The sequence below is a fragment of the Danio rerio genome, chromosome 18, assembly GCF_049306965.1.
Source record: "Danio rerio strain Tuebingen ecotype United States chromosome 18, GRCz12tu, whole genome shotgun sequence".
Taxonomy (NCBI): Eukaryota; Metazoa; Chordata; class Actinopteri; order Cypriniformes; family Danionidae; genus Danio; species Danio rerio.
Window position 1 is genome coordinate 49,995,327 of NC_133193.1, and position 24,652 is coordinate 50,019,978.

The window sequence follows — 24,652 nt, forward strand, 5'->3', positions numbered from 1 at the left end:
GTTTCAGCAGGTAATGAAGATGAATTCCGCTCAATGGTTTAATGAGCACAACCAGCCCGCTCAGCTATAGGAGAAATAAATAGTCTCATCTAAAAATAGTCTACATTTCCCCAGCTAGCCTTTTACAAGTCAAGCTCAAACTGTAGTCTTACATTTAATGATGTCGCCCTTCAGTTTATACTGTTATTGACAGGTTCTTCTCTGAGTTGAGCAGTCAATTAGAACTGTATGGCTCACAGAAATCTTCCCAGAGTCCGTGTCAATATGCTTTTATTTCTCTGAGAATATTTCTCGGTAAGAACATGGCAAATGTCTAAAGGTGGAAAAAACATATTAATGTGACCCCTGGACCACAAAACCAGCCAATAGAGTAATTTTTGGCAAATTGAGATGTATATCTGGTCGCTGACTAAATCCACTGATTGGTTGTTTTGTTGCATAGCAATTGAGTAATTAATTGTGTTATTTAATTAGCTACATATTTATATTTATTGGTCATTTTGTCTGTCGGTTGTGTATCTGTTTAAACAATATGAGTGTTCTGTCGGTTTTATAGTCTAACTATTGGTATAGTATTATTTTTTGATAGATTGTTAGTTTTTAGAAATGCAGAAAATACATTTAGAAATACATTTCTTATGCCTTTTGAAATGTGTATTTATGATAAAAAAAATGTGTGTGTGTGTGTGTGTATGTATATATATATATATATATATATATATATATATATATATATATATATATATATATATATATATTTATAAATATACATACATACTAACTGGCCACTTTATTAGGTACACCTGTCCAACTGTTTGTTAAAGGAAATTTCTTATCAGACAATGCATTTACACATGTAGACATGGTCAAGTCGATCTGCTGCAGTTCAAACCGAGCATCAGAATGGGGATGAAAGGTGATTTAAGTGACTTTGAACGTGGCATGGGGCTGCAGATGTAAAATAGCCTTTTTCAAATGAATTTAAATTAAATAAATAAAAAACTGAAATCAATTAATTTATTAGCTATGTGTATTATTAATAATTATATACATATACACACACACCGGGAAAAAATGTGAGGGTTAGGGTTGGAAAATGTTTCAACATTCTTATTGAATATTTGATGAGAATTATTAAATATAACAATTCTATATTTTGTTTCAGAATTAGTTGGGTTTTTTTTTAACCGCATGATGAGAACTTGATCTTTCTTCTGACAACTTTCAATCATAAAATCTATCTTCTCTATCTCATGCAATATGCCACATAAATCAGAATTAACGCTGTGAAACCAAACAAACAAAAATGTTATGAATAATTGTAGTAAATGAAAACAAAAATAGAGTTTTGTCCTTTGTACATAAAATTAAATTCAATGTGTTACTTCCCAATTCTTTGTAAATATTATTGGAATTTACCAGCAATTTTTTAGTTGCATTCATTTATAGATTTATTTTTTCTAACTTAAAAATATTTTTAAAGCAACTATTTTTATCTATTTCTCAGTGAATATACAGTAGGTATATAACAGTAACAGCTTTTTTAAACACACACACACACACACACACACACACACACACACACACACACATATATATATATATATATATATATATATATATATATATATTTTTTTTTTTTTTTTTTTTTTTTTAGATTTGATCCATCCTGCTTTGTATCAACGGTTCAGGCTGGTGGTGGTGGTGTAATGGTGTGGGGGATATTTTCTTGGCACACTTTGGGTCCATTAGTACCAATTGAGCATCGTGTCAACGCCACAGCCTACCTGAGTATTGTTGCTGACCATGTCCATCCCTTTATGACCACAGTGTATAGATAACACACCATCTCACAGAGCACAAATCATCTCAGACTGGTTTCTTAAACATGACAATGAGTTCACTGTACTGAAATGGCCTCCACAGTCACCAGGACTCAATCCAATAGAGCACATTTGGGATTTAGTGGAAGAGGAGATTTACATTATGGATGTGCAGCCGAAAAATCTGCAGCAACTGGATGACCAATAAGGAGCAAAATCTCTGAGGAATATTTGCAGTACCTTGTTGAATCTATGGCATGAAGGATTAAGGCAGTTCGGAAGGCACAAGGGGGTCCAACCCAGTACTAGTTAGGTGTACCTAATAAAGTGGCCAGTGAGTGCATATGCACAAATATAACATTAAAGGTTTTTGAGGGGTGTACTACTCGTATATTCATTACCTCAATAATACACCAAACTTGCATCTTTACAAATCACCAAAGCAGTTTCTACAGCCAGAACATACAATAAGAATGATTGTCACTGTAGATACATCGTAACGTGTTTGTTTATTAATGGCATGTATTTGTTATGAAGGGGTTGTAGAAGCTCTTCCTTGTGAGGTTTTGCGGGGGCGCAGGAAAAGAGGCTTCCCAGGATAATAGGTAGGAAATTACCAGCTATGGCCGCCTTTGGGGACTCGTTGCCATAACAACCTCAGGTTTCCATACAGCCCAAAAAGGGAATGGCACTCATGACCTGGTCTTGGAAGCTCAAATGAGACCCTATACACTATATTTGGCTCCTAGATCACGACTGGGGATGCTTCACTGTCCACAGCAGAAAAACGCAATAGCAGTCCTTCTATAGGTGCAGTGTAATTGAACCAATGAAAATTTATGAGGCATTGTACTTTATAGCGACATGTATGGCTAAAGATACTAGTCTACCAAATATTTCACCCATATGTCCTTGTTAGACATTTATAAAGTGTAATTACTAATAGATTTAAATCTGCAGGGTGCTATAAAAATCTGTAGTTTTATTTTATCCCAAATTCCACACAATTTTGCTAGATTTGATTTTAGTGATTGAAATTTTAAAACCTCTTCTAATCAAATTGTGTAAATTAAGCTAAAAGTTTTATAACTTATGTTAACAATTAGTTTTAACATGAATTGTTCTTTAAAATAAAAAAAAATAAAATAAATTAAATTCCCAAGGTAGACATTATAAATAACTATATATATATATATATATATATATATATATATATATATATATATATATATATATATATATATATATATATATATATATATATATATAAATAAAATAGTGGCTACATTGGGTATTTAATTTAATTGTCTGCTGTCATATGAAATAATTAAAAATATATATTTTAAATTATTATTTATTTATTTTTATCATGTCTGGTAAATTGATGCATTTTTATTATTTTAATACTAATATTCATACATTAATTTTCCTTCGGCTTAGTCCCATTACTCATCAGGGGTTGCCATAGCGGAATGAACCACCAACTTAACCAGAATATACTTTACGCAGTTAATGCCCTTCCAGCTGCAACCCAGTACTGGGAAACATCCATACACACTCATTCACACACATACACTACCGTCAATTTTAGTTTATTCAATTCACCTATAGCGCACGTGTTTGGACTGTGGGGGAAAACGGAGCACCCAGAGGAAACCCACGCCAACAAGGGGAGAACATGCAAACTCCACACAGAAATGCCAACTGACCCAGCCGGGACTCGAACCAGCAACCTTCTTGCTGTGAGGTGATAGTGCCAACCACTGACCCACTGTGTCGCCCAATACTTGTTATTATTATTATTATTATTTGTTTAATATTTAATTTGAATCAGAGAAAACTTGGATTTTAAATTTGATCACATTGTGTTAATAAAGCTTGCACTTTAATAATTTATTCATGATAACAAAAACAGTGTTCTATCAAAATATTATTTTATTTTATTTAATTAAATAAGTATTTAATAGTGTCTACCTGCTTAGGAATTTAATTTCATTGAATTTTTTACTTTATTTTATATCTGCTGTCATATGAAATATTTTTTTAAATAGTTTTTTTTTTAAAATACTGTCTACTTGCTGGACAACTTTTAATTTAAATGAATTGTTAATAAAAAATTTTTTTTACCATGTCTGCTAAATTGATGCATTTTTATTGTATTATTATTATTATTATATTTATTTTATTTATTTATTTATTTATTTATTTATTTATTTATTTATTTATTTATTTATTTATTTATTTATTTATTATTATTATTACTACTACTACTACTACAACTATTATTAGTCTTTTTATTATTTTTACGGTGATGATGATGATTATGGTCATTGTTATTATTTTTATTATTTACTATTTATTATTATTACTAATTTATTTATATTATCATTTTTTACTACTATTACTACTACAACTATTATTATTCTTTTTATTATTTTTAAGGTGATGATGATGATTATGGTTATTGTTATTATTCCTTTTTTTATTCTTATTATTAATATTATGTGTTTACTATTTAATTTGAATGAGGAAAAAACTTTACTAACTTTGGCTAACAGATATTAAATCCTATCACATTAAATCCTATCACAGGTTTCTCTGTGAGTAGGCAGGCTTTGGAGAGTTTTTCGAGCTGGAAATCATAGACTCAATCTGGCTAACACTTTTGGCGGGTATGAAGCCCTTTGACTTTCCGCATGCATTTAAAATTGAGTATCGTTTTTCTCAATCAGATGGTAAAACTCAAAAGAAGGGCAGATGCAGCTTACATTAATATACAGTGATACGGCAGATGATGGAAAACATTAACTGCCCTAATCATTATGAAACTTCTAGACTTCATATTTACGTATACAGTATGTTTACAGTTTTAAAGGGGACCTATTATGCCTCTTTTTACAAGATGTAAAATAAGTCTCCGACGTCCCTATAATGTGTGTGAAGCTTTACCTCAAAATACCTCATGATGTTTTGTAACTCTTTTAAACTGACCTGTTAAGGCTTTGATCCAAATGATGCCATTTTAGTGACTGTTGCTTTATATTAAAATGAGCTTGTGCTCTTTTCAAAAGAAGGCGAAGCTACAAATGCATCAGCATTGTGGCAGATTTAAAATGAGAAAATAACACATCACAATGACATTACAAAATGAATGGCAAATGGCTGGTTCTCACTCAGAGCTGTTTATGCTAATGAGGGAGAGTTTATCACTAGTGGGCGGGGCTTTCCCCCTCTATTGACATGTACAAAGAGAGAATGTCAATCAAAGTGTTTCTGCAGACTGTATTAATCAAGTGTGATAACAAATAGAATTAATAAATTGTAACCATTAGAGGCTGTATATATTTACACAGTGTTGCCACATAGCTGTGTTTAAACCCCTTATAAATGTGATTTTAGCATAATAGGTGCCTTTTAAAATGAGGGGACACTAGTCTAATGCCATTGTATTACATGTACAGCAGATTTGATTAATTCTCCTAAATCCCAGTTATACAGAATATGTCATTTTTATCATTTGATTTCATTAATCTGTTCATTATAACAGGGTGTCTGCATACTTCAGGTCCTGTAGTGTCAGTTTGATTTCATTAACTGATATCTAATTCATTTCTGAGAAATAGATCTAGACTAGAACCAGATTGAACACCAGTCAAATTACAGACAGATCAAAATTCACAAACAAAAAAAAAAGTAGCATTGTGCTGCTAAATATGCAAAGTGTGAATAAAGCAAACGTTATCTTCCCCTGAACACACTTGTACATTTAAAAAAGTCTTGATTACCTCATTACTGGCCGGGATATGCATTTATTTCATTTAGTCAGGTGAAGCGCCACAACATAATTGGCTCTTGAATGATCCGAAACATGGCTGAACTGCAGCTCAGATATTCTCTTCAACTCCAAAATGACGAGGAACAGCACTATTTAATGCAAAAGAGAGGGAAATTGATGGATTTTACACAACCCAGTCTCATTGGGAATATGTGCCTCATCCTACTGTTTTTGTGAAATGTTAAATGCGCTGGGTATTTTTGTCGCACATTTCAGATGACAAATCAGATGAGGACGCTGTCTACATTTTTGCGAATCTTAAATATGTTATTTAGGGTGTGTTTTCTTGTACGTTAAAAATACACATCATACTTGTAGACATCCATAAGAAAATGTCGATGTGACATCAGTTGACTGCTAATTGACATCAAACATTGGCGTCAAAAAACTTTCTAAGACTCGTCTGTCCTGTAAGCTATTTTTGATGTAATTTTTGATGCCAATTTTAGATGTCAATTTAATGTTGTTTTGACTTCAAGGTAAGTTACGTGAATTGTAGGGACACAAAAATCCCTATTATAAATCTAGAATTAAATTTGTCAGATGAATACAATGTTTCAACCCAGACTCATTCTGAAAACGTACCCCTATATACATTTCTGGAGAGCGCCAAATACGTTCCAGGAGGTACATTTTTTTTGCAGCTTTTGTTTTCATGAATTCACCAGAGGCCGCTGTGTTTCTTTTTCGAGATTTCAAATGTCTCTAGTGAGTGCCATTCGTGCCTGCTCTTCTCCAGAGGCCGCTGTCGACTAACTGATTTACTAACAGACTGACTGACCCACCCTCCTCCTTCCCTAAACCAAACCGACATCATTTTCAAAAGCACCGATGGACCCGCCCACTCACTTTTCTAAACCCAACCAACAATTTTAAAAAGCAATGCAGAAAAATAAAAGCCCTCGTCTGATTTCTACCACTTTTCAGGTTATACCACATTCTCACCCTGTTATTTACTTGCTTATTTAATTTATTGGCTTCTGTTTTTGTCTTTCTGCTTTTCGAACCGTTCTTCACCGCACTCGAACCCCATCAACGTGGTCAACTCCTTTCTGTGACTGACATCCAAATTCAGAATTTCTGTGACTGAATAGTGTCATACCGCCTCGTAGCGTTTGTTTTAAAGGGGAAATGCAGACATACGTACCTCTAGCTACATAATTAAAATCGTATAGGGCTATGTTTCACAATAAGCCTATGTTGAAAATTTTCCTATATCATACTACTTTTTGTGTTGTTATTTTGGTGGTCAAAAGGGCACCATTGTGTGGATGTCAAATAGATGTCAAAGTTAATTTGCATTTTGACATGCTTTTTGATTTCGTTTTCTTTACTAGGACATGTTTTAAAAATAAACAAAAGACCACTTAGTTTTACATTGCTTTTATTTCTTTTGTGGAAAGCTAGCGAGCAATCTGAAAAGTTGTCCATATAGAGATAGATACTGTAGATGACGCAAACCTATTCATTAAATAGACAATGTTACGTTGTTTTGTGGGATTTATTTAGTGTTGCACAAAGAACTGCATGCAAATAATCCTGCATTCGTCCATAATATGTGCCTGTAAATACCATTAATGTGAAAAGGACCAAATGTGTTAGCATCATACTGCCCCCTGGTGTTCATTTTACCTAGAAACAGCAGTCAAACATATAATTAGGTTAAATAAATGTATAGTTAAAGTCAGAATTATTAGCCCCCCGAATGATTAGACTGCTTGTTTATTTTCTCCCCAATTTCTGTTTAACGGAGAGACTATTTAGTCAATAAATTTCTAAACATAATAATAACTTGATATTTTAATAACTCATTTCTAATAACTGATTTATTTTATCTTTTTCATGATGACAGTAAATAATGTTTGACTAGATATTTTTCAAGACACAGCTTAAAGTGACATTTAAAGGCTTAACTAGGATAATTAGGTTAACTAGGCAGGTTAGGGTAATTAGGCAAGTTATTGTATAATGATGGTTTGTTCTGTAGATTATGGAGAAAAATATATCTTAAAGGGGCTAATAATTTTGTCCCAAAAATGGTGTTTAAAAAAATTAAAACTGCTTTTATTCTAGCCGAAATAAAACAAATAAGACTTTCTCCAGAAGACAAAATATTATCAGACATACTGTGAAAATTTCCTTGCTCTGTTAATCATTTGTACATCATTCAGAAAATATTTTAAAAATATGAAAAAAAATTTGAAGGGGGCTTATAATTCTGACTTCAACTGTATATTTTACATAATTTTACATTACAGATTTTAAGGTAATCTGAGAAACACACAGCAGCAGATTGAGTTGTGAAAAGACTAGAGAATGTGTTTGTTGGCAAAAAAAGAGGAGATGGAAAAAAAATGTAAGCAGAAATTCGGTCAATAATCTGTTACCACGAGAACATGTTGATGTTTAATAACTAAACAGGATCACTCAGCAGGCATCCCATAATACTAATCTCGCCTGTGATCATGTGTTAATCACAGCAAAGCCTGACAAATATGCTGCACATTTTTCACGAAACCAGTTTAATTCATGTAGAACATGAAAAAGGCGAATATCTAAACATGTCTTTAGTGGTGATCTACTAATATTTAAAATCAAAATTTTACATACAAGACAAAAATTTGGTTCAGGTTATAGATGATAACGGAAATAAGAAAAACTAAAACAAAATAAAATATATTATTAAATAATGAATAATGGATTTGTTTCAGGTTATGGATGATTATGGAAATAAAATAAAATAAAAAGATTTTAAAAATAGTACAATTTAAAAATAAAATAAAATATTTTTCAAACAAAATAAAAATTATTGAAATAAAAAGGTTTTAAAATTATAAAAAAATAAAATAATAAATAAATAAATATTAAATATTCAAAGGAAATTAAATTGAAATGAAATAATAAATAATACAATAAAATATTAAATAATAATAATAATAATAATAATATTACAAATAAAAAAATAAAAATAAATTAAATAATAAAAGATAAAAAATAATAATAAAAACGAAACATTTTTCATTCATTCATTCATTTTATTTTCTGCTTAGTCCCTTTATTAATCTGGGGTCGCCACAGGGGAATGAACACCAACTAATCCAGCATATGTTTTACACAGCGGATGCCCTTCCAACTTCAACCTATCACTGGGAAACCCCCACACATTCCCATTCACACTCATATGCTACGAACAATTTAGCTTACCCAATTTCCCTGCAGCACATGTCTTTGAACTTGTGGGGGAAACTCACAGAGAGAGAACACCCGGAGAAAACCCACGCCAACACGGGGAGAACATGCAAACTCCACACAGAAATGGCAACTGACCTAGCCAGAGCTCGAACCAGTGACCTTCTTGCTGTGAGGTGATAGTGCTACCCACTGCGCCACTAAAACATATGCAAGATAAGTTGGCGGTTCATTCCACTGTGGCAACCCCTGATGAATAAAGGGACTAAGCCAAAGGAAAAATAATTAATAAATTATGACTCTGATATGAGTTTCACTACTGGAGGAAGCCAAAATAACTATTATAACAATAACTCATCCAGTTAATGAGGAAGCGACACTGTTTCCTGCTGTCACTTTGAAGAGTTGTTTCTACTTGTTTTGTTGGGAAAAATAAACGCGCTTTTATTATTTTATTATTTGTTGAGTGACAAAACAGCTAATTAGGAACAGCACAGCCGCATGGAAACAATTTCAGGCAATTTTAGTGAAGTTGGTTCTTTGATCCTTATTACAAATAAACCTTAATAAACAGAGAAATAGAGAGTACTTTTCAAAAACATACTTAAATGATGCATATTTATCAGATGAACAAACCAATATAATAACCAATACTACTATTATTACTATATATATATATATATATATATATATATATATATATATATATATATATATATATATATATATTTTTTTTTTTTTAATCATGAATTATTTTACACATTTAGAATTGTTTGGTTTTGTTACACATTTGCTTACTTTTTCTACACATTAATAAAACTCATTCTGCTCCTCTTTCTTATTATGTCTGCATCACAGTTTTTGTATATAATGTATATATTTTTGATGTTTTGTTTTGTTATTATGAATTTTATTATTGTTGTTGTTTTTTGTTATTATTATTATTATTATTATTATTATTAGTAGTAGTAGTATTGGTATTAGCAGTAGTAATATTGTGCTTATATGCACTATTTATTTATTTATTTATTTTCTGACAACTTTATAAAAATACACAAATTAATATAATCGCTGATAATAATAACAACAACAACAACAACAACAACAACAATAATAATATTGATTTCATTTAATATTATATTGTAAATTAATTATTATTTACATTAAGTTACATTGTTATCAAAAACATATTAATAATATTTAACTTAATAACAACAAGACCAACAATAACAATGATTATGATGATGATGATGATGATGATAATAATAATAGTAATAATACAAATAATATTACTTCTACTAATATTATTATTAATATTATTATTAATATTATTATTATTATTATTATTAATAATAATAATAATAATAATAATAATAATAATAATAAACAGCAATAATAATAACCACTGCATATTATATTGTTAATTATTTATTAATTATTACATTATTAATTATCATTATCAAAATGGTCTTGGAGTCAAATTAATTATTATCATCTTAATAATAATTTATTAAACAAAATATGTTATTATTATTATTATTATTATAATACTCAAACATGTTCTTCCCTGGTTTTCTGTACTGCTGCTGTTTATCATTCAGTCCACTGTGCCAGAAGGACATCATGAGGGACGTTATTTAATAAGAAGCAATAAACTGAATATCAAATCAATTACAGCTCCCTAAAGGCAAGAGTGGTGTCATTTCCCTGTTAATACATCTCATGCTGTATTCTGAATGCTCACAAACAATGCTCCAGTCGCACACAATACTCGAAAGCAAAGATGCAGAAGATTATACGCTCAAAATACAAAATCACAACTTTTTAAAGAGCAGGTTGAATTGCTCTTTCGCTGTATAAATGTCTTCAGTGGGTCAACAGACAGGTTTTGCTAATTATGTAAATAATAACTGTTTCTCCTGGTGTAAACACTGATACTAAGGTATATTGAGCTTAACGAACATAAACATTATTATTATTTTTAAGAGTTAAAATTAGTTTAGATACTGACAGACAGTTTGATGGCAGCTTTTACTTTTCATTCTTTTCAGAGATCACAGAAATTTACCACATCTCTTTTCAATTATCAAAGAAAAGCAGATTCTTCTATTCTGAATGATCGATGGAGTTTTCATGAGACGCTCTTGTGGCTCTTACTAAACCTAATCTTTCTGTTCAGACTGATTTTCTGCTTTAATTCAAGTGTTTTTGAATGTCAGATCTTCAGGAGCCAGGTTTACACAGTAAAAAAGGTTAAGTGAAATAAAAGAAAAGAAAAATAAATACAATACAAAATAATAATAAAAATAAAATACAAAAATTATTTTGTAAATAAAAAATAAAAAACGTCATAAAAACAGTAAAATATATAATAATAAAATAATGTAATCTAATATATAATAATAAATAATAACAATAATAATAATAATAATAATAATAATAATAGAATAATACATAAAATGTTAATGAAAACCTTAATAAATAATTAATAATAACTTATTATTATTTTGATAAAACAATTAATGATATAATAATAATGATAATAATAATAATAATAATACCAACAACAACAACAAAAACACGGTTTTGATTTAGACTTAAGAAGAAAGAGGAGCAGAAGGAGCTTTCTAAATGTGTTTAAATGTCATTCAGCATATGTTCGAGAGCTGCAGAGGACATGCACACACACACACACACATTGTGCCAACATGCCCCCTCTCTCTCTCTCATGGCCAAAGCCTGGTGAGTTTGGCCAAAAACAACACAACACACTCAAAAACTGGGAATGCACAATCCTGGAAAAAATGACATTGTGATATGTATATTTTTTGCTATAAATATTTAAAGTTGAAGTCAGAATTCTTAAATCATTTAAAGGCTTAACTAGGTTAATTAGGTTAACTAGGCAGGTTAGGGTAATTAGGCAAGTCATTGTATAATGATGTTTTTTTTTCCCCATCACTACTTAAAATGACTTTTACATTTCCCCACTTATTAATTTAGCTGCTTTTTAAAAGCTGAGATTCCCATAAATGATCAACCACTTTCATGCATATTTCTGAGTTCTGTTCGAGACTGAAGAAGTTAAACACACATCAGCTTAAAGGCTCACTTAACAACACAAGGACAGCAATTATTTCTAAAAGTGAGCTGTATGATTTTCTCGGCTGCTAAATAAAGGTTCAGAAATGTTCAAAATAGATAAATAAAAATAGAATTAACTGAAATAGAATAAAAATATTAAAATGTATTAATATTTAATAAATTAATAAACAAAAAACATATATTTGTAAAAAACGTTATTATTATTATTATTATTATTATTAATAATAATAATGATAATAATAATAATTATAATAATAACAACACTTTAGACCATTCTGGAACCTTAATTAAAATACACAAATTAAGAAAAAATAAATAAATTATAATATTAATAATATTTTATTATTATTTAATAATAATAATAATAATAATAATAAAACAACAACAACAACAACAACAACAATAATAATAACTTTAATATTCATGAAATAAAATAAAGAAATACATAAATATATTTGTAAAAAATTATTGATAATATTATTATTATTATTATTATTACTAATCATGCTACTGCAAGTAACAATAACAAATTTAATCTTAAATAAATAAAAGAAAATAAATAAATAACTGCATATGTTAAATATTATTATTACTACTGCTACTACTACTACTGCTAATAATAATAATAATAATAATACAGAAAAAAATTAAAATAATAAAACTAATAAAAATTTCATGCAAAACCACTTTCATGCATATTTCTAAGATCTGTTCGAAACTGAACAAGTTCAACACACTTCAACCTAAAATCTCACTCGACTCAAGGGCTGCAATTATTTCTAAAAGTGTGCTGTATGATTTTCTCTGCTGCTAAATAAAGGTTGAGAAACGTGTCAATGAAGCACTGGAGCGCATGATTTCACCGCCGTGACCTCTGAGACCCGGCATTCAGATGCAGGAGAAGAGAAGAAAAATCAATGAGCAAACTGCATGCTCTTACTGTCCTGTTATTCAAGATTTACAGCAAGACAAGAAATGAATTGAGCGGTAAATGTTTTTCAGGAGAGAAGTAGACAACAAGAGGACTGCAAAAGAGCAAACAGAGGAGGATTAAAGGGAAAAAAGCAGAGAAAAACTCACATCCCCTGCACTGAACATGCCTGCAGAATCTCCCCAGTGACCAGCGAGAGACAAAGAAACGCTTTAGATAAACCACAGCAGCAGATTTACGTCACACATGCAGGGTTTCCACTTCAGGTCAACAGTTAAATATTTCTCTCCTTACATTCCTGCGTTTATTGTCCCCTGATGCACAGAAAAAAAAGCAGTGCTGGGCAAAAGTTAATCACGATTAATGACAGCCAAAATAAAAGTTTGCTTTGACATTATATGTGTGTTTATATATTTTTGAGTATTGGTAATACACACACATATAAAATATACATTATAAAATTTCAAAAGTTTTTTTTTTGCATAGATCTTTATATTTTTATTTAATTTGCATTATGTACATATATATTTTTTATCTAAATATATCCTCCTGAGACCCCACCCATTAACCTGTTTCCTCTGTAGTGGACATTGCATTTTCATGAATTTTCTTTGAATTTTTTGAGCTACTCTGTCAAGCCCTGTTGTACTGTTCAGAGGACATCCTTGGCTTTCTAGTGATATGTCGTTTGATTTGTTGGCATGCTAGGAACCACTTCTTACACTGCATCTGTATGGCCAACATACAAAAAAGCACATTTTATGGGAAGGAGAGAGGCATGTAAACTTTAGCTGTTTAAATGTTTTTTTTATTATTATTTTTACATATATTTATATATTTGTTTATTAAAGTGTCAGGAACAATACATTTAGCTTTCAACGCTGTTAACTTGTTTGTGTTTAAAAATATAATCCTTTTTATAATGTCCACTATTGTGGACACCAGGACCATCTTAATTTAATTAAAGACTGCAGGTTGTAGGGGGGCATTTTTTATAAGATTTTTTATTATTCTTATAAGATAGTTGTGGGAGACTCTGATTTAGAGTCTGACAATCAGACAATAAGAGAATTAAAGACAATTAGAGAATGACAATCAGTTTTAAATCTTTTTTATGTTAAATTTGTTTTGGATTAACATCACTTCTTGTTTTTTTTTTTTTTTTTTTGAGTTTGGCTCTCTTTCAGACTAAACGGTTTCAGTTATTTCAATACATAAGGAAAAAAATGGCTTTTGTATTGGTTTTGTTACATTAATATTGGATTAATATCCCTTTATAGGAATATCCTGTAGAGTTTTGTTGTCTGAGTGGCGGTCGTTTTGAACTAAAATGGTCCTGTTGTCCTCTACAGTGGACATGCTGTAAACTTAAAAATAAAAGCAAAATGTAAAAACTCTAAATTGTACAATTTTTTTTTTTACCCAAAGGATGTAGGAAATCACAGAAGAAAAAAAAATTCTTCGGATCTCAGGAGGATATGTGTGCCTACATACATACAGTATATATATATATATATATATATATATATATATATATATATATATACACACACACACACACACACACATACATATATATATATATATATATATATATATATATATACACATACATATATATACTGTATATATATATATATATATATATATATATATATATATATATATACGTATGTATGTGTGTGTGTGTATATATATATATATTTATACATACACACATATATAAATATATATGTTTTTTTTTTCAGACTCTAATCCTAACACCATCTTTCTTGTTTCTCACCGTGTTTCAACACTGCATTGAGACAAACCCCATTTTCCATCATTGTAAATTATGAATGAGTTTTAGACGGCTGTTTGTGTTATACGGAGCGAACCCATCCTGTGTAAACCTCAGCGGATGAACGCTAGTATTAATGCGCAAGAAACAGACCTCTTATTAATTGATCTGATGGAATAAGCAGTAGCATTGGTGTATCAAACAGAAACCCAGTCGCTGGGGAGGACGGTGATACTGAAGAGCGGTAATGACTGGTTTAATCCCTGGACGGGGTTGTCTTGCATCTGCTTCAGGTCTTTATAAAAGTGAACAGCACTTCTTCTATGGGGAATCACCACCTTCTCTAATTAATTAGCGCTTTACCTTGTTTATCAGTGGAACCACAGTAAGGTTGGTAGGAAATTCAAAGCAAGGGTTTGACGTGTTTCTGTGTCATTGTGAACAATTCATTATTTGAATTTGTTCAAATAAACTGATAGAATCAATCGATCAATTAATCAGTAGAATCAATCAATCAATCAATCAATCAATCAATCAATCAATCAATCAATCTTCCAATTGTGAACAACTTAATTCCATAAATTTTTCCATGATAAATTTAAACAAAAAGAAATTAATGAACCAATTTTATTATGGACTACACAAATGAGCAGATAAATAAATAAACAAATAAAATAAACATGCAATCAATAAAATAAAAACCAATAAAAACAAATAACAGAAATACAATAATCATGCAACCAATCAATCAAATAAAAACAACAAAATAAACAAACAAATAAAATAAATAAAATAAACATGCAATCAATCAAATAAATGAAAAAATAAATAAAAACAAATAACAGAAATAAAACAAATGAGCAATCAATCAATCAAATAAAAAACTACAAATAAATAAAAAAATAGCAAAAATAAAATTAATCAAAATTAAAACTGATAAATAACATGAATAAAAACATGCATTCAATAAAATAAATAAAACCTAAATAAAAAAACAAACTAATAAAATAAAATAAATATACAGTCTATCAATCAAACAATAAACTATAAATGAAATAAACAAATAAAATAAGGGGCAGCACAGTGGCGCAGTGGGTAGCACAATAGCCTCAAAGCAAGAAGGTCTCTGGTTCCATTTCTGTGTGGAGTTTGCATGTTCTCCCTGTGTTGGCGTGGGTTTCCTCCGGGTGCTCCGGTTTCGCCCACATTCCAAACACATGTGCTGTAGGTGAATTGGGTAATTGGGCAATTGAGTAAGCTAAATTGTACGTAGTGTATGTGTGTGAATGAGTGTGTGTGAATGTTTCCCAGTGATGGGTTGCAGTTGGAAGGGCATCCGCTGCGTAAAACATAAGCTGGATAAGTTGGCGGTTCATTCCGCTGCGGGGACCCCAGATTAATAAAAGGACTAAACCAAAAAAGAAAATGCCAACTGACCCAGCCGGAACTTAAACCAGCGACCTTCTTCGAACCAGCAAACATGTTTTAACAGCTTGTAGTCAGTATACTGTTGCTTTGGAAAAGTCACTAAAATGTTCCCCCCACATTCTTTCCATGATTATAATGTTGGCTCAGTAAAGTGGGTGGATTGCTTCTTAATATCTACTCATATCCAACATCCCTTTCCTGATAAAAGTCCTACAAAGGTGTACAATCAGATCTGATTTAGAGTTTGAGGACTGAACAGAATATCACACTCCTGAAGAAACCCAACAGAAAATACGCTTCACATTATTAAACTGCTCTCTCCTCGAGGAGTGACTGCATTTAAAAGGCACTTACTAGGCAAAAATCACCCTTATAAGGGGTTTAAACCAAGCGGCAACCTCCTGCTCTCCCTCGGGAAGCCAATACGTAAGTAACTGAAACTACAATTCATCGAAATTCTGCTAGTCCTAGCTCCATATGGAGCACATTTCAATTGAGCCCACTGCTAGAATGGCCAATTTTACAACAGAAAAAAGGTGTTGACAGCGTGGTACAAAGAACGATTTTGGTTCATATAGTTAATATTATCCTTCATGACAGCTGTGATGGGGTGAATTTTTTTCCTTTAATGTTATTCTATATTAAGTTTACATAATTAAGGGCGTGGCCACTTGAGTGACAGCTAGGCCTCATTGGTCGCCATTACTTCACCTCAGCTGATTCCGGCTGATTAGCCGCTGAACTCGGCATATTCATTACATTTTTGTGTTGTTTTATGTGGCTTTACACAGTCAGTTGCCTTTTGGACTTATTTCTTACAATTATCAGATGATATGGGTTGCTGTGTGCACTTAAGTGTGCTCACAAACCATTCACGTGGCCTCATTTGAGTAAAGTTATATACTTATATACCATCTCTATTTTTATTTACGATCTTTTATCATTTATATTTTTCTTTAGAGCTGTAATGCACTCCAGAATCTGACAGATTGATTAGCTGTAGGCTCTACAACAGTCATCTGAAGTGTTAACATACAGTGTTTTGCAAGATTTCATCATTGGTCTTGCATTTACTAACACAGACTATATCTGAAGTGTTTGGAAGTAATTCGCGTTTGCATCCTGTAGAAAAACGTCATAAGAACAATGCTTAGTGCAGGGGTCACCAATCTCAGTCCTGGAGAGCCGGTGTCCCTGTAGGGTTTAGCTCCAACTTGCCTCAACACACCTGCCTGGGTGTTTCAAGTATACCTAGTAAGCTGTTGATTAGCTTGTTCAGTTGTGTTTGATTAATGTTAAAATCTGCATGACACCGGCCCTCCATGAACAAGTTTGGTGACCACTGGCTTAGTGACTCAATGCATTACAGCAGTGTTTTTAAAAGTTAAAATACTTAATTGATATACAGCCAAGCACATATGATTAGAGAAACAAGTCACAGGTAATAAAGTATTAAAGGGCACCTATGGTAAAAAATCTACTTTTCAAGCTGTTTGGACAGATCTGTGTGTTGGTATAGTGTATAGACCGTCATACTGGGGTGATATGAACACACCCAGTCCTTTTTTTTCAATTTAACTACAAAAAAAAGGGTCGGCCAATTGGAGCTGTTTTCAAATCGATCGCACCATTACGTAGGAGTGCGGTCCCCCCGCCCACCGAATTGATTGACAGCTGCGCGCATTAACATGTTCTGGTAGTCACTTGTATATCTCAACAAGACCAGGCAGACATACGCAAAGCAACCGGGAATAAAAGGTCTGTTGTGTTCGCTAGGATCAGCAATCATCATCAAATGTGATTAAGAGTAAGTTTCACATGTTTAAAGTGTTTTAAAACAGAGTATGTGTGTAATTAATTACAGCGTTTTACTTCAGCTTTACTTCATCAGCACAGCCGCGTGTCAGAACAATTATAAAAGAAGACGCTTCAATCCCGGTTTGTGGAAGTTAAATCAGGTTTATTTTGTACATTAGCATAACAGATATCCACAAAGTACTTGAGGTTAGCCTTAACTAAGCTAAGCGCGCTCTGTCTGCCTGCCTGTGTGTGTGTGTGTGTCATCTGTGGTGTGTGTGTGTGTGTGTGTGTGTGTGCGCGCGCACGCGTTAACTTTGTAACGATATTGTGTGTGACTCATCAATACTGATTAGTAAAGGTTAGTTCTTACAGTAGTATCTCACAAACGCTACGTGAGACCTTCTTCCTTTAAGTCTGTCTGTTGTCTGACGCAGCTGAGGGAGGAGGCATGTAGTGGGTGAGAAAGTGGGCGGGAAAAACTCGTCTTAAAGGCGCAGTACGACAAAACCACCCCCTGCTGGAAATCAGTATAAAACAGCATCTTGTAAAAGGTATAATGAAAAATCTGATGGGTATTTTGATCTGAAACTTTATATACACATTCTAGAGACGCAAAAGACTTATATTAAATCTGAAAAAAGGGGTAACCTAGGTGCCCTTTAAGCATTCTCCCAAAGTAAAGTCTGTCTAAGCCAGGACCAAGCAAAATGCCAGCAGTTATCTGTATCCGCTCACTCTCTGCCCCGTATAGCCTCTTTGCCCTCGCTTGGTATTCCGCCGCGGGTGCGATGACGCGCGAACAAAATGGCGACAGTTGGCCGCGCCTACTTGTAGCTTCTTTTGCAGTGTTCAGAAACCTATAGGTGACGTCACTGATACTACATCCATTTATTTTACAGTCTATGGTTTAAACACAGTTGTGTGGCAGCAGTGTGTGAATATAACCAGCCACTAATATTACAAAAATAATCAATTAAATTTGTTATAATCACACTTGATATTTAACAGTCTGCAGAAAGACTCTGGTTTACATTCTCTTTTTTGCGTGTCATCAGAGGGGGAAAGCCCCGCCCACTCTCCCTCATTAGCGTAAAAAGGTAATGTCAGAGACTAAGAAACTTTATAAATGAGTTCTATGATGCACAAATGAACACTGTAGTCACCATAGACTTGTTTTGACATTCAGTTTTTCACAGAGATAACATTAGTCCTGTTTTGAATCAGCCGCTATGCTGATGCATAATCATTTGTAGCTCCTCCCTCTTTTGAAAAGAGCACAATCTCATTTGAATTTAAAGCGACAGTCACCAAAACGACACAATTAGGATAAAAGCCTAAAAGAGGCAGTTTCTTAGAGCTATAAAACATTATTTGTGCTGTATTTTTAGCTGAAACACACACATACACACACACTCTAGTAGGGACATCAGAGACTTATTTTACATCTTGTACAAAGTGCCACAATAGGTCTCCTTTAACACATCTGTCCCCGTCTGCTGAATTAATAGATTTCTGCTGACCTTATTCCACCCTGCAGAACGTCATTCATTTACTCATTTTATTAGCAGCGCCACGGAGCAATCCGGCTGTGCCCTGAGCTCAGAGTTTATTTACATAGAAGCTCAGTTATGAGTTATGATTTCTGTGGGCTGATGACTCTCAGACGCTCCACACCGCGGGAGATTTAACCCTGATGGATGTTTCTCCTCTGCCCTCCATATATCAGCCTTCTCAACGCTCATTACAGCCTTCGCAGATAAATGCGCTCAATATTACAGAAGTCTCTCACTATACTTCATGATGCATTCTAATCAACATGCTGATGGCTTTTTTTATCTTTTAAAAGCTTCGAAATACAAGTACGCCACCTCAGAGCTGATATCAGATCCAAAATGCTGACAGAATTACTGAATTAAAAAGCAATCTCAAAAATAAAGCTGTCATTGGGGCAGTATCTTGAGATATACAGTATACTGTTGATTAGCATTCTACATATTACCTGAAATCTGCAAATGTGTACCTTTTGAAAAGCTGTCATCCTGATAATGTGATATTAGCCGAAATGTAATTACAAATTGGAATAACTACAAAGTAGGGCTGTCAAATTACTAATAATTGGACCAAATTATTACTAATTGCATTCAAATGTGTCTTAAATATTAAAACGCAAAAAGACTGCTATTATTATATTATAGAAATAAAAATATAACTTACTGCATATGAAAATATATACAAAAATAAATAAATAGAATTGAATTTACTAAAACTGCATTAAAAGATGGACTCAAATATTTAAATGCAAAACGACCGCTATTAATATACAATAAAAAGAAAACTTACTAAATATAAAATAAATATAAAATTCTAAAATAGAACCTACAAAAAGTGCATTAAAAGTGTCTTAAATATTAAAATGCAAAAAGACTGCTATTTAAATACATAAAAATTAAAATATAACTTATTAAATATATACATTTTAAATAAAAAATAGATTAAAATTTATAAAATGTTAGAATAGGACTCATTAAAAAGGCAATAAAAAGTATCTTAAATATTAAAATGCAAAAAGACTGCTATTAATGTGCATTGAAATTAAAAATATACCTTATTAAATATAGGTATATAAATTATAAGGATAGAAGTCACTGAAACTCTATAATAAAATGCATCAAATAATAAAATGCAAAAATACAGACATTAATATACAATAAACTATAACTTAATACATATATAAACAATAAAAAATATACATAAAAAATAATAAGAACTAAAACAAAATCTGCATTAAAACTGTCCTAACTATTTAAAAGCACAAAGATATTAATATACAATAAAGATAAAAAATACATCAGTTCACTTTAGCATGATAATAATAATATTAATAATACTAAAAATACCAAGTGTCTTAAATATAAAAATGCAAAGACTGCTATTAAAATACATTAAAAATAAAAATGTAACTTACTAAATATAAAAATATAAAATAAAAAAATAAAAAAATGTATAAAAAATTAGAATATAACTTACTAAAACTCCATCAAAATGTCTTAAATAATAAAAAAGTTAAAAGACAGACATTAATATACAACAAAACTATAACTTAATAAATATATAAACAATAAAAAGAAAAAAAATATAGGAAAAATAATAGAACTAACTTACAAAATCTGCATTAAAACTGTCATAAATATTTAAATGCTATTGATATACAATAAAGATAAAAATACATCAGTTCACTTTAGCATGATAATAATAATAATAATAATACCAACAACAACAACAACAACAACAATAATAATAATAATAATAATAATTTTCGTTATTATAGTAAACAGTATAAACAACTGCTGTCTATCACGATCACCAGCGATCTAACCCTTATAGATCACTGGAGAACATTCACATTCAATTCTGTCTCAATATGAAGAAGTATGCAAACTGGAATGACTGGACAAAAACAACAGACCTACCAGATCCAGAAGTAGATACATTAAACACTTGTAAAAAATAAATAAATTCAGAAACACAAAAATGAAAAGAGTGGCTGTGCAGTCTGTTGTCCAAGTAATGGAAACAAATCAAACATATTGATTTCTACATCTACTTTTTGTCTATTCAGTGATTTACTAATCTGTTGTCACAGTGTAATGTGGAGCTACATTCTTGCCAAATACTGACTGACACAAATCATGCGTTTAGTTCATCATGGAATAATGTAATGTGTATTTATATAACGCATTTATAGGCCTACTACACATGAATCACACTCCACAGTCTAATACAGACATTATACCTTAATTTAAAAGTAATTTGCATTACTATACGCAATTCTGGTTAAACACACAGCGTATGTGTATAAGAACAATAAGGCTGGATTTATTATTATCAGCTCAGAAACTGGAGCACCCACGCGAGGAAACCCACATGAACGCAGGGAGAACATGCAAACTCCACACAGAAACGCCAACTGAGATGAGGATCGAACCAGCATCCCAACAACCTTCTTGCACTACTGCGTTGCCCATAAGTAACAATTTTACACTGAAAATAAACGACAGAACAATAAATAAATAATTTAATTTAATTTAACATTAATTATTAAAAATTGTGTTTGCCTAATGTAAATTTAAGCTTCATACTCGCTAATTATCTTCCTTTTAAAGAGAACAAATGTAGTCAAAGGCTGCTGAAGGTTTTGATTAACTATATTGCAAAATTGTTTAGTATTTTTCATTTAGTATTTTTCTTTATCTCTTTGATGTAGAAATGAGCATATTCTATACAAAGTAGGGATCGGTATACAAAGCTGATCTGTCAGTTCTTCCTCTATTGGAATTAGTGAACTTGCGCGCACAAAAGAAGAAATATATGAACTGCCCTTAGTTAATAGCCTCAGCCATACTGTAGTTAATCCAGTGTGCGTGCGTATTAGCCGCGGTGTACAAGCTAGGAACTTTGAACTAGCACACAGTTGGCATAACTTGGTTTAGTGACAGCAGTTTTGTTCCGTGCAGATACACGGTGTCGAGAATCCTTTACGATTAATTAACTGTGATGAATTAAATCACGGTTAATAGAGAAATCGGTTAATTGTTGCTTCTCTAATGAGAGGTGAAAGGGAAACAACAAGGCATGGGATGATAACCGCTTTCAAGGTATATCGTGATTTGGAAAAGTCAGGTTTTTAAAACCACCAAAATGTTCAGCTATACTGTTCCTACAGTATATGTAAAGATTTTTTTTGTGTTTTTAGGACAACAATATCTCCAGCAGAAAAGATATCCAGAGATGTTGTTTTAAATTGTAATGAAATCTGTGTTTTTGATACTAATGAAGACAGCAGAATACCAATGAATCATTTGAATTGCTCCAAAATATTTCAAATGTTTCTTAAAATAAAATATATTGAGTTCAATGGGGGAGAAGTTTTGTTTTTTACCCAGACAATTAAAAATAACATATTTTAAAACAGGCGAGGCGGTGGCACAGTAGGTAGTGCTGTCGCCTCACAGCAAGAAGGTCACTGGTTCGAACCTCAGCTCAGTTGGCGTTTCTGTGTGGAGTTTGCATGTTCTCAATGCCTTCGCGTGGGTTTCCTCCGGGTGCTCTGGTTTCCCCCACAGTCCAAAGGCATGCGGTACAGGTAAATTGGGTAGGCTAAATTGTCCATAATGTATGAGTGTGTGTCGGTTTCCCAGAGATGGGTTGCAGCTGGAAGGGCATCCGCTGCGTAAAAAAACTGGCTGGATAGGTTGGCGGTTCATTCCGCTGTGGCGACCCCGGATTAATAAAGGGACTAAGCCGACAAGAAAGATTTTAAAACAGAAGATTTTAAAACCGTAATCACAATATCGTAAAACCGTGAAATTTTTATCCTAGGTTATCAGATCGTCAGAATCTTACACTGGTCCATGCTTAGAAACAACGCGAGGTCACATTGTATATCTTTTGTTATTAAATACATAATGAGGGTTTGGAATGGTATTAGCAATTTCCCTTCAACATTTTTCTTTTTTGACCCACTTGTGATATTGCTCAGATGACGTGTCAAAAAGACAAAGGTGCTCCTGCCAAATTCCCACTAGTTTTTCCTCCATTTCTTGGTCCAAATAGACCAAAAAGAAGCCCCTTTTTAAAGTTTTGTTGGCCTTTTTGCCTTATTAGATAGGACAGTATTTAGACAGGAAGTGAAGTTGGAGAGAAGGGGGGGGTGGGGGTTGGGGGGGGGGATGTCCTCGAGCTGGGATTCGAACTCGGGACGCCCTCATGTGCTATAGCACCATATGCTAACCACTAGGCTATTGTGCCAAAAAAGCCCTTTTAACATCTCCCCCATCCACCCATACTAGTGGATGCTGCTCTCTCATTGGCTGTAGGTAATCGCCGATGTTATTTTCAGTCAGGACACATTTCACACCGCATGGATTTAAATCCAGATATTTAGCATGCCAAATATCTGACGGGTGTGGGAGACTCATCTGCGATTCTCTCAGATCGCGTCTTTGATTGTTCAAACTGTGTGATTGTTACTCACGTGCATGAGCACCGATTTGTCTGTGATTTGCTGGCGATTTCTCAAAACCCGTCGGCGAGTCAAAATCAGGGCTAAACTCATGCAGTCTGAAGACGGCATTAGTCGCTGACATTATCTAAGAAGCGAAAACTGTAATAGCAGATGGCTGCTTCTCACTCAGGGCTGTCTATGCTAATGAGGGATAGATCATCATTAATGGGCGGGGCTTCACCCTACAATGACAGAATGTCAATCACAGTGTTTCTGCAGACTGTTTATATCAAGTGTGATTATAACAAGTAGAATTGGTTATTTTTGAGCATTATAAGCTGATTATTTTCACACACTGCTGCCGCACAACTGTTTAAACCCCTTATAAAAGTGTTTGTGCATAATCGGTCCCCTTAAATGACAGCTTTTAGTACTACCTGTGCATTTTATGAGCTCAAAAAAATTCAATGACTAAACTTTTAAAAATTTATTTCTCACACTGCAATACTATTAGAATGATCTAGCGAAGGAAAAAAAGTACACGCTCTTCCCCTACAGCAGATTCATACACATGAATCTACGAACCCCTCATGGTTATGTTCTGCATCGCACAGCCAGCAGAAGTCATCTAAGCTTTAATGGATATTTAATAAGGTTAGGCTTTACTCTACAGTACGTTCAGTATTACGTATGCATGCGTACACACACACTCTATCACACACAGCATGCCGCAAGAACAAAAACAGTGCAAAATAAA

The 24,652-nt window shown here is 32.4% G+C and overlaps 1 protein-coding gene across 20 annotated transcripts in view; it reads right to left on the reverse strand.

The window, feature by feature from the left end:
- gramd1bb (GRAM domain containing 1Bb) overlaps nt 1-24,652 on the reverse strand; it is a 242,619-nt gene that overhangs the window by 158,793 nt on the left and 59,174 nt on the right. The window lies entirely within an intron of this gene.